The sequence below is a fragment of the Topomyia yanbarensis genome, chromosome 2 (assembly GCF_030247195.1).
Source record: "Topomyia yanbarensis strain Yona2022 chromosome 2, ASM3024719v1, whole genome shotgun sequence".
Lineage (NCBI taxonomy): Eukaryota > Metazoa > Arthropoda > Insecta > Diptera > Culicidae > Topomyia > Topomyia yanbarensis.
Window position 1 is genome coordinate 25782828 of NC_080671.1, and position 17088 is coordinate 25799915.

Sequence of the window (17088 nt, forward strand, 5' to 3'; positions counted from 1 at the left end):
TTCTTCTTTTCAGTTTGTTATCGTCCTACAGAGAAAAGCGGAAGAGCTCTCCCAGATTAGGTAAGTCAAAGCAAATCCTCGAAAAATGTACACTTATTGTCAAGCTGCCCTGAAACGCCTCCCCCCCCTAAGCTATCAAAAACATCCGATACAAATTGAGTGCTTCCTACTTGGGTGTCGCTTGACTTTTCCGCAATATAAACACTGTTGCCGCAACAAACCACAAAGCGAGACCCTTGAACACAGTGAAAAGAAGAACCCCCAGCTAGGAGAACATTTTTCCAGGGAATTCTCCCGGCGCCGCCGTTGACGGTACGGATCCGGTCGCCCATTGTAGTACCGATGATGGACAAAAGTTTAAAGCTAAACCTCCCACCACCCTTCCGTTTCATTCATTCTTTCGTGTCTGGTTGAGCTGTTTACATTTCCACAGAACCTGTAAACGTGAGTGGGTACCTACCGACCGAATCATACCCGCTGCGTGGCGAGAAGGAATGTCAGTTTAATTATGCAGCAGCAGCAGTAGCAGCACACCACGACGGACACAATCGTGGGTGACGACTTCCTTCATCTACAATAAAATGCGACATTGTGAAAAGCGGGGACCAGAGCGGGTTTCGGAAGGAATCGGATTTAACATACACAAAACGGTTGGTTTCACACTTCTTAGCTGTGCGTGTATAGATGGAAAATATACAGTGGTTCCTTGTTCAGTTCTGTGAAAGGGTAAAAATTGGAATATCCTGCACTAACATTTGTTTTGGTCTTTGCACTATTTACCTACAATATAAGTCGGGCTTTGTGTTTCAAATTCTTCTCATCAATTGTTTTTAACATAATTCAAGTTATCGAATGATTGACTTACTAATATACATCCGCTGTGTATTAGGTAGTGCGGATATTGAATCTTCTCAGAGCAGCGGCTTTTTCCGCGAAATAATTTGAACGTGTTGCAGGACTAGGCAGAGGTTGTTGAATTTTAAGAAGTAACAGTATTGTTTTTTTGTAATGAGCCTAACGTGTCCATCAATGGTTCTGGATATATTACAAGTCTTAATTAAGGGGTTAACCAGTGTGCAGCGATGTTTCAAAAGGCCATTTCAAGATCCAAATTCAATTAGTCTATTGATTTTGAAGATTCAGCATTATCAAGAAAGTTTCTAGAAATCAAGAAACGTATATTTTGATATAATGGGTTGGATGATTAATCCCTTATTTTCCAATAAATATACTGTTCTAATAGTCAAATCAAGAACCATCAACGATATCTAAACTTGCAACTGAGTTTAGAAAAAAACAGTTTCCAGTGCCGTGGTCCATGAAATGAAAAGTGTTAGAACGGAGGTGAAACAAATAACAAATAGACTTCCCGAAAATTACTGTCTTCGAAATTTGATGATATCGTCGAAGATTTTAATGACTTGAAAACTCAATACGAAAATGTAAAAGAAGAAATTATATCCTTGAAACAATCCGATACTTCAGAAATGGTATACTTATCACAACCTCAGGCAAAAGTGGGTCAAATATTAATTAGCACAGAAATGGTTCGCAAAATTTTCAGGACAAAAAGCGTATAGAAAATTAATCCATTTTCGCGCTAATAAAATAATACATAGGTTCATAACAGGCGTTAGGAAGTTCGCTGATTCGGACCTGTAAGTGATGAAATCACAGTAAATTTTTCTACACAGTAGAAATCGTGAGCTATTGGATCAGTATATGCTAAAGGAAATTGGTGACTAACACCATATTGAAATCCAAGATGGCGACTTCCGGTTATCACCAAACAGTGAAAACCATCATCAGTATGAGTGTTATTTGGGAGGGAGTGGTCAGTAGGAAATCGATGATTAACGCCATTTTGAAATCCACAATAGCGACATCCGGTTACCAGAAAGTAGAGAGAAATATCAATATGGGTGTCATTTCAAAGGCGGTGAGAGGTAGGCATCGGAAATCTATGTTTAACATCAATTGGAAATCCAAGAAGGCACCTTCCGTTTGCCACAAAACAAAGGAAACCATCAATATGAGTGCCATTAAGAAGAGGGTTGTCAGTTGACATCAGTATTTGATGATTAACGCTATTTCCTCCTTTCAAATGACATCAATATGGATGATTGCTCTATTTTCTGATAGCCGGAAGTCGCCATCTTGAATTTCAAAATAGTGTCAATCATCGATTTTCGATGTGTACTAACTACCACCTTCCAAATGACTTTCAAATTGATTATAGTTTTCGCTGTTTTGTGTTTAATCACTTTGGATTTCAAAATGGCGATGTTCAGCCATTTCCGATGTCTACTGATCACTCGCTTTCAAACGACGCCCATATGCATGGTAATTTTCACTGTTTTGTTATAAGCGGATGCAGCCATCTTGGATTTCACAATGGCGTCGATCATCCATTTCCGTCGTCTTCTGACCACCCCCTTTCAAATGACATATTGATTATGGTTCTCTATATTTTCTAACACTGGGAAGCCGCTATCTTGGATTTGCAAACGGCGTTATCATTAATTTCCGATGTCTACTGATCACCCCATTTCAAATGACACCCATATTGAATAATATTTTCTGAAGCCATTCTTAGGATAAAAATGAAATATTTCTCATCTAAGGGCAAACCCATTTTTGCACTAAGGTTTTTTAATACTATTTATGCTCTGACAGGTACCTAAACCAGTTCTCTCAATAAATCGTATACCGTTTTTGCTCGTAGTGAATTTTTAACCCACCCTCGCTCTCAGCCTCTCATATGATCTGTGAAAACCTATGCAATCGAAATCTAATTATCTAAAAAAATTACAAAAAAACCCAATGATCACCCTTCCAAGGTTTACTCAAACATATCACTATAAAGTTTGACATAGTTAAAAGATCATTTGGCACTTACAGGGCCGACTTCAGACCACTCGAGACCCCTGGGTACAACTAAGCTAAGGAACCCCTATCATTGAACAGGTATAAACTGCTGTAGAGTATAATGATCAAAAAACGATCCCCAGCATCAGGGAGCCATCTATACCACCTTGAAATTTATTGTTTAAATTTAAGCAAAATCATTCAACCATGTGAAACTTGGTTCTGTAGGAATTATAGGTGGCATTATAAATGTCCAGGTACCTTTGAAAAACGGAATTTTGGTAGATCTTAAAAAGATATTAGCATTTCTCACCAATCTGACCGCAAAAAGGCAAAGGGCCTAACACACTACATGCGGTTGTGGGAGTTCAAACTCAGGTGAGCTACGTACACTGTAACGGACGTACTAGCTGCGCTGTTCTCTCCCCATATGATATAATCTGACCTTCATAGCTGTAAGACGTTGTTTGTGGTTGAAGAGTACCTCCGTCAATAATAAGGAATGATGGAGTAAGGCGGGTTAAACGTCAACACTACAATGTCGACGATTCATTTAATAAATGTCCTTACATTATGACAATCTAGGAAAAATATTTAGCAACATGCCAATAAAATCCAACTTTAACAAAACAGATTCAACTTTAACAGATGACGACTAGGTGATTTACAAAAGTTACACTGATTCGTTTAATGTTGTTCTCTATTTCTTACTGTTCCTGATATGATGCAGTTGGAAAAAAGTCAATTGCCAGTTTTAAAAAAAGCCGCTTTTTTCAATCAAAGTTCAACTATATTTACAGATGACAATATTAAATATTCAGCCATTGAAATCAATCGATTTTATTTTGAATCTAAGTGTGCGGTTCCAGGTTCATTCATTTTAGATATTCGCATTTTCGCTATAGAAATAGAACGATTCTTTGAAATAGTGTCTCTTCACGCACAAATTGTTGGTGAGGTAAATTTGTTGTATATTCTGACCGAAGTTTTGTGCTTTCTTAGTGAACGGTTCGGTGAGGTGAAGCTAGCAAACAAGTAATATTTCCACATTCAACGAATTAGTATCCCAAAGGTCTCAAAGGCCTTTTCACTTTTCGAAAGTACAAATGTTCAACCTTCATTGATACGTAAACAAATAAACATAGCGAAACATCGAAATTACTCGAACCTATTAATGTGAGCAACTCAATTCAATTCATTTCAATGCCAGTCATGTAAAACAGTCGAAATAGGTAATACACCGAATGCACGTTGCCGTGAGGCACAAATCCTCGACTACCTACGGGATACGTTCCATTTGAGCATTTGAGATTCCTGATTCTGACGGCTCAATTTTTTTTTGATTTTTGTGTCGTACAAAGATAACATAATTGGTTGTGTGCCAGACTATAACAGCATAGTGGAAAATGCCTATTCTGGCCGCAAAAGTATCGTGAGACCTCAAGAAGTTCAGCAGTCATTTTTAGAGGTTTTCATGAAGATCTAATCAAACTTTCTATACGTGTTGTAAAGAAGTTTAGAATTGCTTTAAAATTTAAGAAAATGAAATGATAAAAGCAATACAGATTCCTTGAAAAAGGGTCCAGTAAGGACCGAAACGTTGGAGAAAGAGAGCAACGAGTGTTCTTGATTTTTATTGACTGAAACGCCGATCTTCAAATCATAAATTATCTTCAACAAGGTTGTTGGAAAAAGCTTACTCTACAACTTTGCCGAAAAGATATTCTTAATGTATGTACGCGAAAGATATATTGTAAATATTTCTTACTCTTACGGAAATTAACCACTTAAATCACAACACCATATGAATGAGCTGGTAATGTCTACAAATTGCTACGAAGACGTCATTGGCCCAAATTCCACGATTTAAGCGTAATCAATAGATCGCACGATTTCTAGTCCAGTGTAGTCTACAGTGGGATCCTAGAAAATTGCAGACGTTCGCCCACAATTTTTCTTGTCAGTATTAATGTTTGTGGCACATATGGTACACTTATTAAAGCGGCCAGACCAACTGTGCAGCGTAAGATCATTCAAAATTAAACGGCAATCAAATTATTCATTCAATGAAGAATTTAATCAACGAATTATTTTGAACCGTGAATAAGGAAGAACCGTGGACAACCGTACCAACCGTTTCAATTTAATGGGGGTTTCATAAATCGTTGGGAGTGACTTGGCTAAGAGAGTTAATGTCACACCGTTGGTCCGTTCCTGGGATGGGACAGAGGTTTTTAGCCCTGTCCTGGCTAATGTTATAGGTTATAACGCCAGATTATAGCGCCTTTACTTGCTCTCTGAAATAATGATAGGAAAATTTACGAAATGTTAGAGAAAATTGACTAAACATAAAGACAAAAACGCGTAGCAACTAAAAGCACGCAAAATATTTTCACTCATTTATTCATCTAATGAAAAGTGATTCTAATTTCAATCCTGCGAGTTTTGATTTAATCACTATTTTGTTGGCATACTATTGGTAGGTATGACTTTTGAGAGAAAATACTACAAAAACACGTAATCAAGTTCACGTTCAAATTTTGGAAAGGATTAGATATCAATAAATATATAGTACTATTTGGATAATAAAAAAATCAGAACGAGCTCACCGATAATAAATCTGGGGACTAAGAAAATCCTACTTCAAAGCGACATCCTCCTTGTAACAACGTTCTACATACGCTGATTGATTTTTATGAAGATCTGACGTACGGTGTGGAAAAAACTGCTTTTTTCGTTTGCGAATTTTGCGCATTCTCTGTACAACCTTAAAGACATACCGTTGAAGAAATTACTAATATTTCTGAACACCGAACTCAAGTAATCATTTTTCTGGATTCGTCACTCTGCTCTTTACCATACAGAATTAGGAACATTCACGTATTCTTCTTCTTACAATATGTAGAGTACGACTGTGATGGTTTACTGTGATTTTTTATTTATTTTTAACGGCTTAGTCAGTCTTTATAGAATTAGTAAAACGTATTTTAATTTTTGTCCGACATTTCGGTGCTGTTTAGCGCCATCTTCAGGGAAAAAAATAGTTCATTCTTTGTATGAATGCTTTTTGAAGCTAACTGTCTGGTTTGCTGTTTGGTGGTACATCTGTATAAATAAGGCTCTATTTTTGAATCTATCTAATTTCGCTTGCACCTTACTCTTCTTCTTACCGATACGCAATTGCAGGACAGCAATATATGTCATATCAAATGTTATGAGGTTCCATAATGGGATTCACAAAGATCACTCGAATAATACTCAGCACGCTGAATAGTAGCCATATGATAACTGAGTTTTAAATGCCCTGACTAGAATGATGCAATTGTTCTTGAGAAAATGCAACAAATTCTTTAACATTTTTGGACTCACTTCCGACCGAATACAAGCAGTTCAGAGGCGAATCTTTCGGTTTATCCAGGTAATTGACTAACCACTGGCTTTGAAACAACAAAGTAAGTTACACTGACTGCTTTTTTACATTTTAACGACATTCAATTAGCTAGAAATTACTGGGTAGGGAAAGTTATGAGAATTAGAGCCATAGTACTCAAATGAGAGCAAGGATGTGAAGTAAACAGATCGGAAAACTAGAAGTGGCAGGATCATTAGAACAGGCTTAATATCGTACGGGCTTAATCTTTGTCTTCTGCTAATGAGGGTCGAGCTTAGGCAGTATAACTACGAATCACCCGAGTTCACTAGTATGTGTCCTGGTATAGATAGACGTGTCCATCTTTACCATGACAACCGACACACTGACTGCTCTAGTCAGTTCATGCGCCCATTCATTCACCCATACCGGAATGACCGGGTACTCGATAAGGTAGATGTCATTTGAAATGCATAGTTCTTCGATTGGAGTTCAACATACGGCTGCTAATTTTGATCTCGAATCTGCTAAACTAAGGGCATCTAGGGTCAAACTGTCAGAGCATAAGCAAATTTCCTATTGAAGTACCTATTGTATGCCACACGGAATCGCGAAGATTCCTGCGTGGAATACGGTGCAGTGTCTATCAAGCGAATGGGATTTGTCTAATATCATTTCAGGACAAGCAATTTATCTCAAGAAAGTTAAGTTTTTCAAAAGAAACTACATGTGAGCGTAAGATCACTGGAAGGGAGTATATAACCATGTTGAGCCATATTCTTCTATGGGGGTTATTGACCCACGGCGCAGTAACCTTAACATGGTTTGCACAAGAAAGTGCTCCTTATTTCAGAAACACAATGGTTTTATGTTCAATCGAGCAGCAGTAGTCGTTATGGTGAACGCGTCAGTTTTCACCATCAGAACCATTCTCTGAAGATGCTTTAACGTTTACTGATTTGTAAATTCTGGTTTTTGCCACCAGACAAGGTACGCGTATACCAGTATTGATCTAACAATTGATGTGTTAATCCAATGAATGTACTTGAGTTTGAGTCCCTATGATTTGCCGAAAAGTCCATATCAACTTTTGAGTAGGGATAATAAGAATTGTAAACAAACTTTTGTTTTGCTGATTCCTCTTAATTTGTTATAATTTCAACCCAGAAAACATTTGAAATTAATTCCACCAAAGGTAAAGATGTTGATTCATGCATATTTTTCGGCAGCGATATAATGAGCGAAGCAAGTTTATTTACAAAAATCCTTTTAGACCTTTTGAATAATTACTATTGAAGTGGTCTCCACTGGCTGCAGGTTATGCAAGCGATATTGATTCTGAAATCAATGTTAATCAGCTTCCCAATCTCTGCTTGTCTTAACGATGAACACAGGATTGGTTGCTAAGTATTGCGTGTATCCAGTTCGTGATATACAAAAGTACTCAATGACCTCGTGCGGCTTGAATTCGAAAGCACCTTCAATGTCGTGAACAACTCCGAAACTTCATACTGTGTTGCGTTTCGGCTTCGCCTCATCAGAAACCAACACTAACTTATTGTCGGAATAGATTAGCGCCGGCTTGACGCAAATCCCTTAAAACTAAACTCCCGTTCGAGCAGAAGTTCTGTTTTGGCCGATGAGACACAGTGAAACCGAAACTTGTCTTGGCTTAGCAGGCCTATGCGAAAGCACTATGCTATATTTCACCCTAAGGAGGAAAATTTGGTAAAAACCAAAATTTCTCGCTAGGGTGAAAATTTGTTGGTAAAAACCAGTCTTTGTACAGGAGGGCACAAATCCTTATTTCATACTGTGTTGCGTTTCGGTTTCGCCTCACCAGAAACCAACACTAACTTATTGTCGGAATAGATTAGCGCCTCCTTAGGGTGAAATAAAGCATAGAACTCCGAAACTTGATTTCTTTTGAAAAAATCTTTTTCAATGCTGTAGACAACATTGTATAACCGGGTGATAGTGGAATTCCTCCGATGATTTGCATTTTGCGTTGCATGAATCTGGTACTCGCCCAAACTAACATTCCGAATGTAGTGGTCGACTATAGACTAATCGGTCTATAGACTCCTCATAGGTAACCCGAGCAAACGTAAAGCCCATAATACCCCCATGCTCCATGCAGGGCTTGATATGGGTGTTTGAAATGGGTTCAACCCATGAGAACACCATCACCATGGTCCGATAGATCCCATATAAAATACCATATGTTGGTGTATTTATGGGTTATTGAGACCATTTTATAGTGTCTTGATGGTTGTGAATTTTGGCACGGACCATGTTTAAGGTCTTTTCAAGGGGCTGTGTGGTGTTTGAACCCATGAATATTTGCTCGGGAACGCGGTCACTTCATGAACGCTAATTGAATGTATCCTGGTATTAGACTACAAGTAAGGACTTTTTTTGAAATAAGCTTGGAGTGTTCATACTCTCGTTGAAGTAGAACTGGAGTGATACCATATTTCCCCCGGAGACTTATGTGGAGCAGGGTTCATTTCGTCGGTGTTAAGTCAGGCCGGACTAAGTGACATTGTATTGGTTTCAAGCAAAATGAGTTTAAAGTTGAATCGCAGCAGTCTTTACGTTATAATTCGAAATGAATTTTTATCACAATTCTTGCTTATGGTAACATTCCAAATCTGGAAAAAAATCGAATGTAGTTAAGAATATTATTATATCACTTTTTTATTTTGCTCCTTTCTAATCTCACTCCGGTCTGACTTAATACCGATTAAATAATCGATTCGCTTGTTGAAATTTGTCAAGCAGCTTCCCAAAAATCAGAATGACTTGGGGCAGTCGTCGGTGATAGCTTCGTACATCCTGAAAAGTGTGTGTGTCAAAAAGACTGCTGAGCACTTCTTCTTCGACAGACTAGTATTTACGACAAGCATTTTAATAATTGAACTGATATAACAGTCTTTCGGTTTCGAGAGTAACTTATTTAATCTACAAGCCACCATCCAAAACGGTGTTTCGTTTGCGGTATTGTAAGGCGACGCGGCGCGGTAGATTTTCTGTGCCGGGCCGGAATCCGGACAAACCTTCTTGGCGAAATCGAATATCCAACGGTTTGAATATTCCACGCTCTCGTTAGTACTGTTTCAGTTTCGCATACGTTGGGCCCTGCCCCAAAGAGTGCTCATCGATGTTTCTTTTGTTAACCCGTCGACAAACCGGCGCCAGTAGCTGCGTTTCTTGGCTTTCATTAAATTTTTCATTCGCTTTTCTAATATCGCGTACAGTCGATAGCTAGCGACTAACCCGTCGTTCCGGAAGGCTTTTTACGCGGCAGCCTTCTCCGCCTACACGTCTGAGCACTCTTTGTCCCACCACGGGTTGGGAGAACGTTTTGGGTGTTCCCGTTGGGTACTCGTTTCGTCTGAGTTTGAATCGCGATATCGAGAATCGAGTTAGACAAAAGCTTGTACTCTTCCTCCGGAGGAAGTACCTGTATTGAATCGATAGTTTTGGATATCTCAGCAGCGTAGCTCTTCCAATCAATATTTCGTGTGATGTCATAGGAATCATTGATTGGTTCCAAAGGTCTTGAACGAGTGGTGATTGCAATTAGAATCGGCAGGTGGTCACTACCGTGGGGATCAGATATTACCTTCCACTTGCAATCTAACCGTAGTGATGTCGAGCCTAGAGACTATGTCCAGTGCACTTGCTTGCGCTGGTGGTCTAGGAATCCGTGTCATTTCCCCTGTGTTCAGAATTGTCATATTGAAGTTGTCACAAAGGTCTTGAATTGTCGAGGATCGATTATAGTCGTACAGACATCCCCACTCTGTACCGTGAGAGTTAAAGTATCCAAGAAGTAGGCGGGGAGAGGGAAGGTGTTCAATCACGTTAGAGGGTCTTCGATATCCCATCATGGCCCTAGGAGGAATGTAAATAGAAGCAATGCAAAGATATTTGCCTTTTATTGTTTTACAAGCGACAACTTCAATGCCGGGCGTCGAAGGGAGATTGATTCGATTGAAGGGGTAGCACTTTTTGATCCCTAAAAGTACCTCTCCATATGAGTCTTCTCGATCCAAGCGGATAATGTTCAAATCGTGGAAGTTGAGGTTTATATTAGAAGTAAGCCATGTTTCACATAGGGAAAAGGCATCACAATTATTGTAATCTAGCAAGTGTTTTAATGAATCAATTTTGAGGATAATACATCTGCAGTTCCACTGTAAAACAGTGATCAGATCCGTGATTCCGTTTAATAAGTTAGCCATCGAAGGATACGATCGCTGCAAGGAGGGGCCATTGTTCAGTCAACTGTTTTAAAAATGTTCTTACTGTTGGTAGAATAGCAACCAGCAAGCTTTTCAGAGGATCGGTAATGTTGAAAGCTGTGAATATCCAGTCCACAATGTCAGAGAATTTAAGGAATCCCGTTTTAGGTTGAGTTTCTGACTGTAAACTTTGGTAAATTGTATCTCAATTTCCCAAAACCAGGAGGTATTATCTTCGGATTTGTGGCAACACTTCCAGTTGATGAATTATTTTTATTTTGTACCCTTGTTTGGGACAACCTAGGACCCTTACGAGGAAGGTCAGGTGAGTTTTGATTAGGTCTTTTCCTAGAGTTTCCAAGCAGAGCCAAAGAATGTCCCTCGCAAGGGTCGTTAGAGGCGTTATCGTCAGTTGGCAAGAGAACGAATGGGTTTTCGGAGATAAGTGGAACAGCTCTTTTGAGCATTTCTGCGTAAGAGCGTCTGGAGCGATCTTTGGCGGATGGCTTCAGTTTATCCGCGCGAAGTTTGTACGTTGGGCATGTCAAAAGTTCATGCGGATTCTCCCCACAGTAAACACACTTCTCAGCGGGCCTATTGCAAGTATCATCCGCATGGCCACATTTACCGCACCGTTGCTTATTACTACAGTAGGTGGCCGTGTGACCTAGCTGCTTGCAATTGGAACAATTTATGACCCGCGGTACAAACAGACGCACAGGTAGACGAGCTCCTCCCACTTTAACGTAGCTCGGAAGTGCAGATCCGGCGAAGGTTACGCGAAACGAGTCTGAAGGATAGTAATTCCCATCTTCGATGGACTTTGAGTGCAATTGCTTGCACTCCAAAATCTTAACTGATTGAAGGTTAGGGTCCTTAAAGCGGCCAACCCCATCATTCATCAGATCATCGACAGTTAGACCCGCATCACTTATCACACCGTCAATCTCCACATCACGAGAAGGAATGTAGACGCGAACTCCAGCGTGAAGAGGCTATCCTGGAGGTGATCCTTCTGATTGTTCCATTTTGTTGCCGGAGCAACACGCTCGACCGCACTATTTAACTTAAATCAAAATAAAAAATCAAAAAGAATATTAAAAAAATCGATAAGAAAAGTAAAAAACGAAGCACTTCACCAGTTGGTTCCTGACGAGCTGGTAGGTGAATTGATCCTTCGTTTCTTTTGTCCGTCACCCGCGTGACCTTCACACAGTAGAGAGCTGGTATAGCTCGTCTAAACAAAGCCGTCTTTCAGGCAAGAAAAATCTACACTACACTGCACTACTTGACACAATTTAACGTTTATAATATTTATGATGTTTATACTCCAGCCCTTGCTGAGATAAACACCTTCACCGATATCGCCTAACTCAAGGTAATGTTACAACAAACAACGCGCGTGTGTAAACTGAAAGGGCGCTCGGTTACGAATGAGCAGTTATAATTGAACTGATATAAAAGTCTTTCGGTTTCGAAAGTAACTTATTTAATCTACAACCCTTGCTGAGACTTAAAACATTCGTACAAAGGTTGTTTTATTTATTACCTAATCCAAGTCACTTGGATATTCAATCCTAGTCCTCAAACCCTTTTCGTGGAGGTCCCAGTTCGCATGCGACGATATCAAGCGAAACGTTTGAATGATTAAAGATGTATTTATGATCAGATAACTTGGATTTTAGCTAATTCAGTACGAACCAGTTTGCCAAATCATGCATAATATTGTTAGAGCAGAAAGTTACATCTAACATCCCTTCCCTACCAAATCGTGCAAGTGTTGTGCGATTCCCTAAGTATATAGCTCTATTCGCAAGTACAAATGCACGAGGCATTTCACGTGGATCTTCCATGCTATTTTTGTAGATTGCTGCAAAGACGGGATTAAGTAGCAGTCCAACATAAACGATTCCTTTTTAGAAATACGGTTCGTGATCCAATGCTATGGAAGCTTTCCCTTCCCGCACAAGAAAAGATTGTTCATGTACGTTTATGCTGAAGATTAACTTGTGTTATTTAACCTTTGTCGATAAAATCACAACACATTCACTTATTGTACACCAACTAGAAGATACTAAACACGTTGGCTCACAGTGGAACCCCAGAATGGCTATTAGAGGCATGAACATTACGTTCCGACTAATTTTCCTGTTTGGGGCTCCGCATAACTTTTTTGGGGTTTGGTGCTAGGAGTGTTAATCGTCTCAGTAATACTTGACGAGAAAAAAAATCGAATCTGAGCGAACAGACTGTATTTATCATACGGTCGAAAAAACTGCAACAACCAACGAACTGCTCACAATGTCAATTCCTGTTCCATCTAGACAGCACGCGCTGATCGTAAAAAAAACCTTGTGCCGGTGACCGTCGACAGGTCCCTGGTCTGTTGTCATTGAACAAAATGTACTTCTCTCTCTCTCTCTCTCTCTCTCTCTCGCTTTCCCTACAATTCACAGAATTTCACTGCCTTCCAATGTGTGTTAGTTTGTTGGCAGCAGAGCCGAGCCGGCGCGCACGCGCTTTCCCTAATATCCTTTTCGCCACATCAAGCCTCCCCTAGTAACAACCTGCCTGGCATCGCTTCGCACGGCCTGGTCTGGTACTGACACTGACAAGTAGTGTGTTAGTATGCCACTCGTTGGTCGGACAAAGTGGGCAAAAAACCGACCCGTTTCCGAAGTAAGCAAACGGTAGGACCAACCGATCCTTCGCGGTTGTCGTCGAGCCAGCCTCAGTCGCAGAGTAGATTTGGTTCGTTTTGGAGGTTTCCCACTGTCCCGGTCAGGTTAGTCAAGGTTTGAAGTTGTGAACAGTTTCGGAATTTGTGTGAGTTCTTTTCCGCTTCCGTGGAAGGGAGTATGTGTGGACAGGTAGGGGGTTGTCCCTTGGGGTGATTTATGGGACGCAAGTAGTGTGAGACGTACCGGTCTTCATTGGCACGTTTTTCTTGCGGGCTTAGCGCAAATTAAAGTTGCACAGTGGAGTTTGCTTTTGCGGCAGCTCGGATTAGGATTTCATCAACGGGTGTTCCAGGATGTTGGAGAACCTTTTTTAAAATAGTTTATATGGTTTTCCTGGGGGTTGAAAAAGCTATAAAGTGATGTAACTTTTGAAGCGCGCGTGTGTGAGTTTAGCTGCTTCCACGACGAGTGATCTCCACATACATAATCCTTTTCCCACTGAGACTCCAGTGGCAATCAGCGAGTTTTATGTAATCGCCGCAAGTAGCAGTGCTAAGCGTGGAAGCATACAGAGTAGAGACTCTGAGACTTTGCTGAAGAGCTGTGTGACCCACTGAAAGGATCAACGGTTTTTCCCCTAGCATTTTTAAAATCGTGTCATTGGCTTCCTTCTTTTGTTCTTCCAGTTTGCAGCGCCGAGAGTAAAACCGATTCTTCCAGTGTAAAGCGACGTGCCTAATAGTCAGTGTTTGAGGCAAGTGTTTTCTAGTGAAAATTGTTTCTGCTTGAAGGATGTTTTTTGAATTTTAACAAAAGAGTGAAAATCCATTCTCAAAGCAAAGAATTAGCCCATTAGAGTAACGGGAAAATTGGAAAATAAAGTCAATATTTGCAAGTCATTTACCATTCAAAGGGGGGAAGCGTGAATTAGAAAGAAGCCTGCACTAGTGGAAGTGGAAAGTGAAATTAAAACAACACCATCAAGAACCCTCCCTCCGAAGCACAAGCGAAGCAAAAGAACGACGGAACCAGCGAGAGAGCACCCACCAAAGTGGGACGTATTGTCGACCCGGAAGTTTATTGTTCCTGTTTGTTTTTTTTTTGTCCTCCGTGACTAGAGGCGGCAGAAGGTCTACAGCCGGTAAGGATTTCAACTTTTTTTTCATGCGTACTTTAGCAGCGCTGCGGCATGTAGAGGATTTTGATGATTCGATTATACACTCGGGAGCTGAGTTGCTCGAACCCTTTCTGTCGAATTTTCAAACTTTTGCTTATCGAACAGCAGAGGTAAAACTTTTACTACTTTATATAACATTGGAAAATATAAAAGATTCACATAAAAATATTTAGTATCGCACAGTTCCCAATAAATATTATTCCATAAATTTCTAACCAACACGTAGTTGATTTTCTCATAAACGAAAGCAAACACCCAAAACTTACTATTTTGACAAAACAGCCCTACTTTGTGTAGGAAGTGTCTCTGGATCGAATATAAGTGTTGAAAGATGTGGTAACGTAATTATTTACAAAATAGTCTAAAATAGCAAACAATTAAGACACCGATATATTGAAAATAGGGAAATAATTAACTTTAGAAATTGTTCATACGCGGAAAAAAATACGTTCATAGTTTCATGAACAAAAAATCACGATTTCGTGAACGGAACCATTTACGAAAATCGCGACTAAGTTCCTGAAATTATGGATAATAAACCTCTTATTCATGAAACTATGCTACCCATGATCGCAAATCAGTCCCATAATGATAGAAAATCCCATAGAAAATGGGACAAATATACGATCATGTGCAGTATGTGTGTTTTCAAAAAACAAGCTCACGCAAAAATGTACAGGGCGTTACATTGCAATGTTTGGTTGGGTTACTCTGGTTGCTCCCTAAACGTGTGTAAATTTTGTTATAATTTTAGGTCGTTGGCTTGTAGTATATCAATTAAAAGGATGTCCTTGATTTCAGGAGCTTAGTGGCGATTTTCGTAATTTTATTTTATTCATGAGTTTACTATCAGAATTTTCGGGCAGAGTAGCACGGCTTATGTTCATGATTTCAGGATCTCAGCCACGATTTTCGTAATTTTTATTTACATTATCGTGACATTTTACTTTTTAATTTGGAGTAATGTCACGGTGTCTTTTTTTAACAACTTTATGTAAAAAAATTCAGCATTTCTGAAACTTCAGGATATGAAAGAATGGGCTTTCCCCTTTCATTTGAAACCAACATCAAAATAATCCGTCGGGGAGTCTAGAGCAACTTTTTTTTTTGAAGTTTTTTCTCGTGGAAACAGATTTTACAATAGAACTAGTTCATATTTCTGTCCCTAGATGGTGCTTTAGACATTCGAACAACACTAAAAGTGAGAATCTGATAGATATTCTAATTGTCTACAACTTTGTCAACAAATAAAAACCGATTTGAAATTATCCGGAAAAGTTGTTTAATATTTTAACAAAGTCTAAGTCTAAGTTAGTTTCACAGAAACCCTAGTGGTTTGTAAGTCAATTCACACGCACTTTTTTATTTGACAAATACCTGTGTTTAGTTGAACAGTGCATTCAGAGGAATTTGAGAGCTTGGAAAGTCTCATCTTTTAGCTGAAAATTGTAATTCCAGATTCCACCTGATATAGGCACCATTAATATTTTTGGGATGAGAAGTGTTAGATAAGTATTGACCAAACTAGTACGATATTAATATTCTTTTCCCAGATGGTGAGGGATTCCTCCCACAGAAACAGCCTTTTCAATAATATATGCCTTCTTTTTAATTTTTTCGATTGTTTTCGGGGATGACCGATAACAATTCTTGCATGAACCTCCTACTTTGTTAGCATCTTCGTATAAAATTAACTTGTCCTGAACTTCAACCTTTATATTTGAACAAACTCAATGAAACTGTTAACAACATTGCAATATTTCGCGAATTTCATTGCAATGCTTTATTAAAACGCTGATTATCTTTTTAAAAATTAACTCAATGTGACAAACAGTGAACAAAAAACTTTGAGTTTTTGGATAAGGATAATTTTTTTTTGGGATATATTCGTGGATTTGTATGTATATAAGGTTTTTCTTGTACTCAAATCATACTTTGTTTTCAAAAGTAATAAATCTCGTATAATCAATTTTTTAATGTTTTCTCTCATAATTGATAGGAAATGGCCGTAAAATCCAACTGCCACAATATACTTTGCGGAAAAAAATTTAATAAATCGTTTCACGCTAACCACTAATTTGGACAGTTACTTCTGTGGTTTGCGTTCAATTATAAACTGTGTGTCCTAACATTTCGTCTTGAACATAATTATAATAGCTGACTTAAACGATCATAACCTAAATTATGCGACGTATGGTCCTTTCTAAAACATAAATGTAAGCAAACCCTTGTAACCAAGCAATACCTTCTGTTTGGGAGTAGAACTACATCCTTGGAGCCGCACTCATACGTCGAGTAACCAACCCCCTTGTGTTGGTATCAACGATCCCATTTGGCGGGAAACACGATCGTTTGGCGTCGGTCACTGATAAGAGTGTATCGATCATTGCTCTCTTTCCGATGGGTACCACGCCGATAGCGAGAGTTTTTGTCGGTTTACTACCCCGAGAGGCTAAAGCAACTAGCCAGTCCGGTCCAGATCATAAAGGAGGATGGCCAAGATGCTTGCATGCGCATCTCAGTTTTAATATGTCTTTTCTTGTTTGCATGTAGTTTAGTTAAATTAAAATATAGTTAAAGTTAAAATATATAGTGTATTCCGTTATATATTGTGTATATCGCGTGTGTTTGTTTTACTGGAGGCCTTTTACCTCCAAACGTCGATTCCGATAATACCGGCCAATAATGGAACAACATAAGGTCGTCGCAAAACACATGCCATTCTGCCCGTTTGGATCTTTT

The 17088-nt window shown here is 39.2% G+C and overlaps 1 protein-coding gene across 11 annotated transcripts in view; it reads left to right on the plus strand.

The window, feature by feature from the left end:
- The window catches only part of LOC131678825 (stress-activated protein kinase JNK), a 324602-nt gene that overhangs the window by 35230 nt on the left and 272284 nt on the right, over positions 1-17088 (plus strand). For 6 of the 11 annotated variants that reach the window (XM_058959193.1, XM_058959187.1, XM_058959188.1 and 3 more), the window contains exon 2: positions 14-60. The gene's annotated coding sequence lies outside the window, so the exon portion shown is untranslated. Of the gene's footprint in view, positions 1-13; positions 61-13120; positions 14311-17088 lie in introns of those variants that run through there. The other 5 variants (XM_058959189.1, XM_058959190.1, XM_058959183.1 and 2 more) reach the window with 4 other exon arrangements.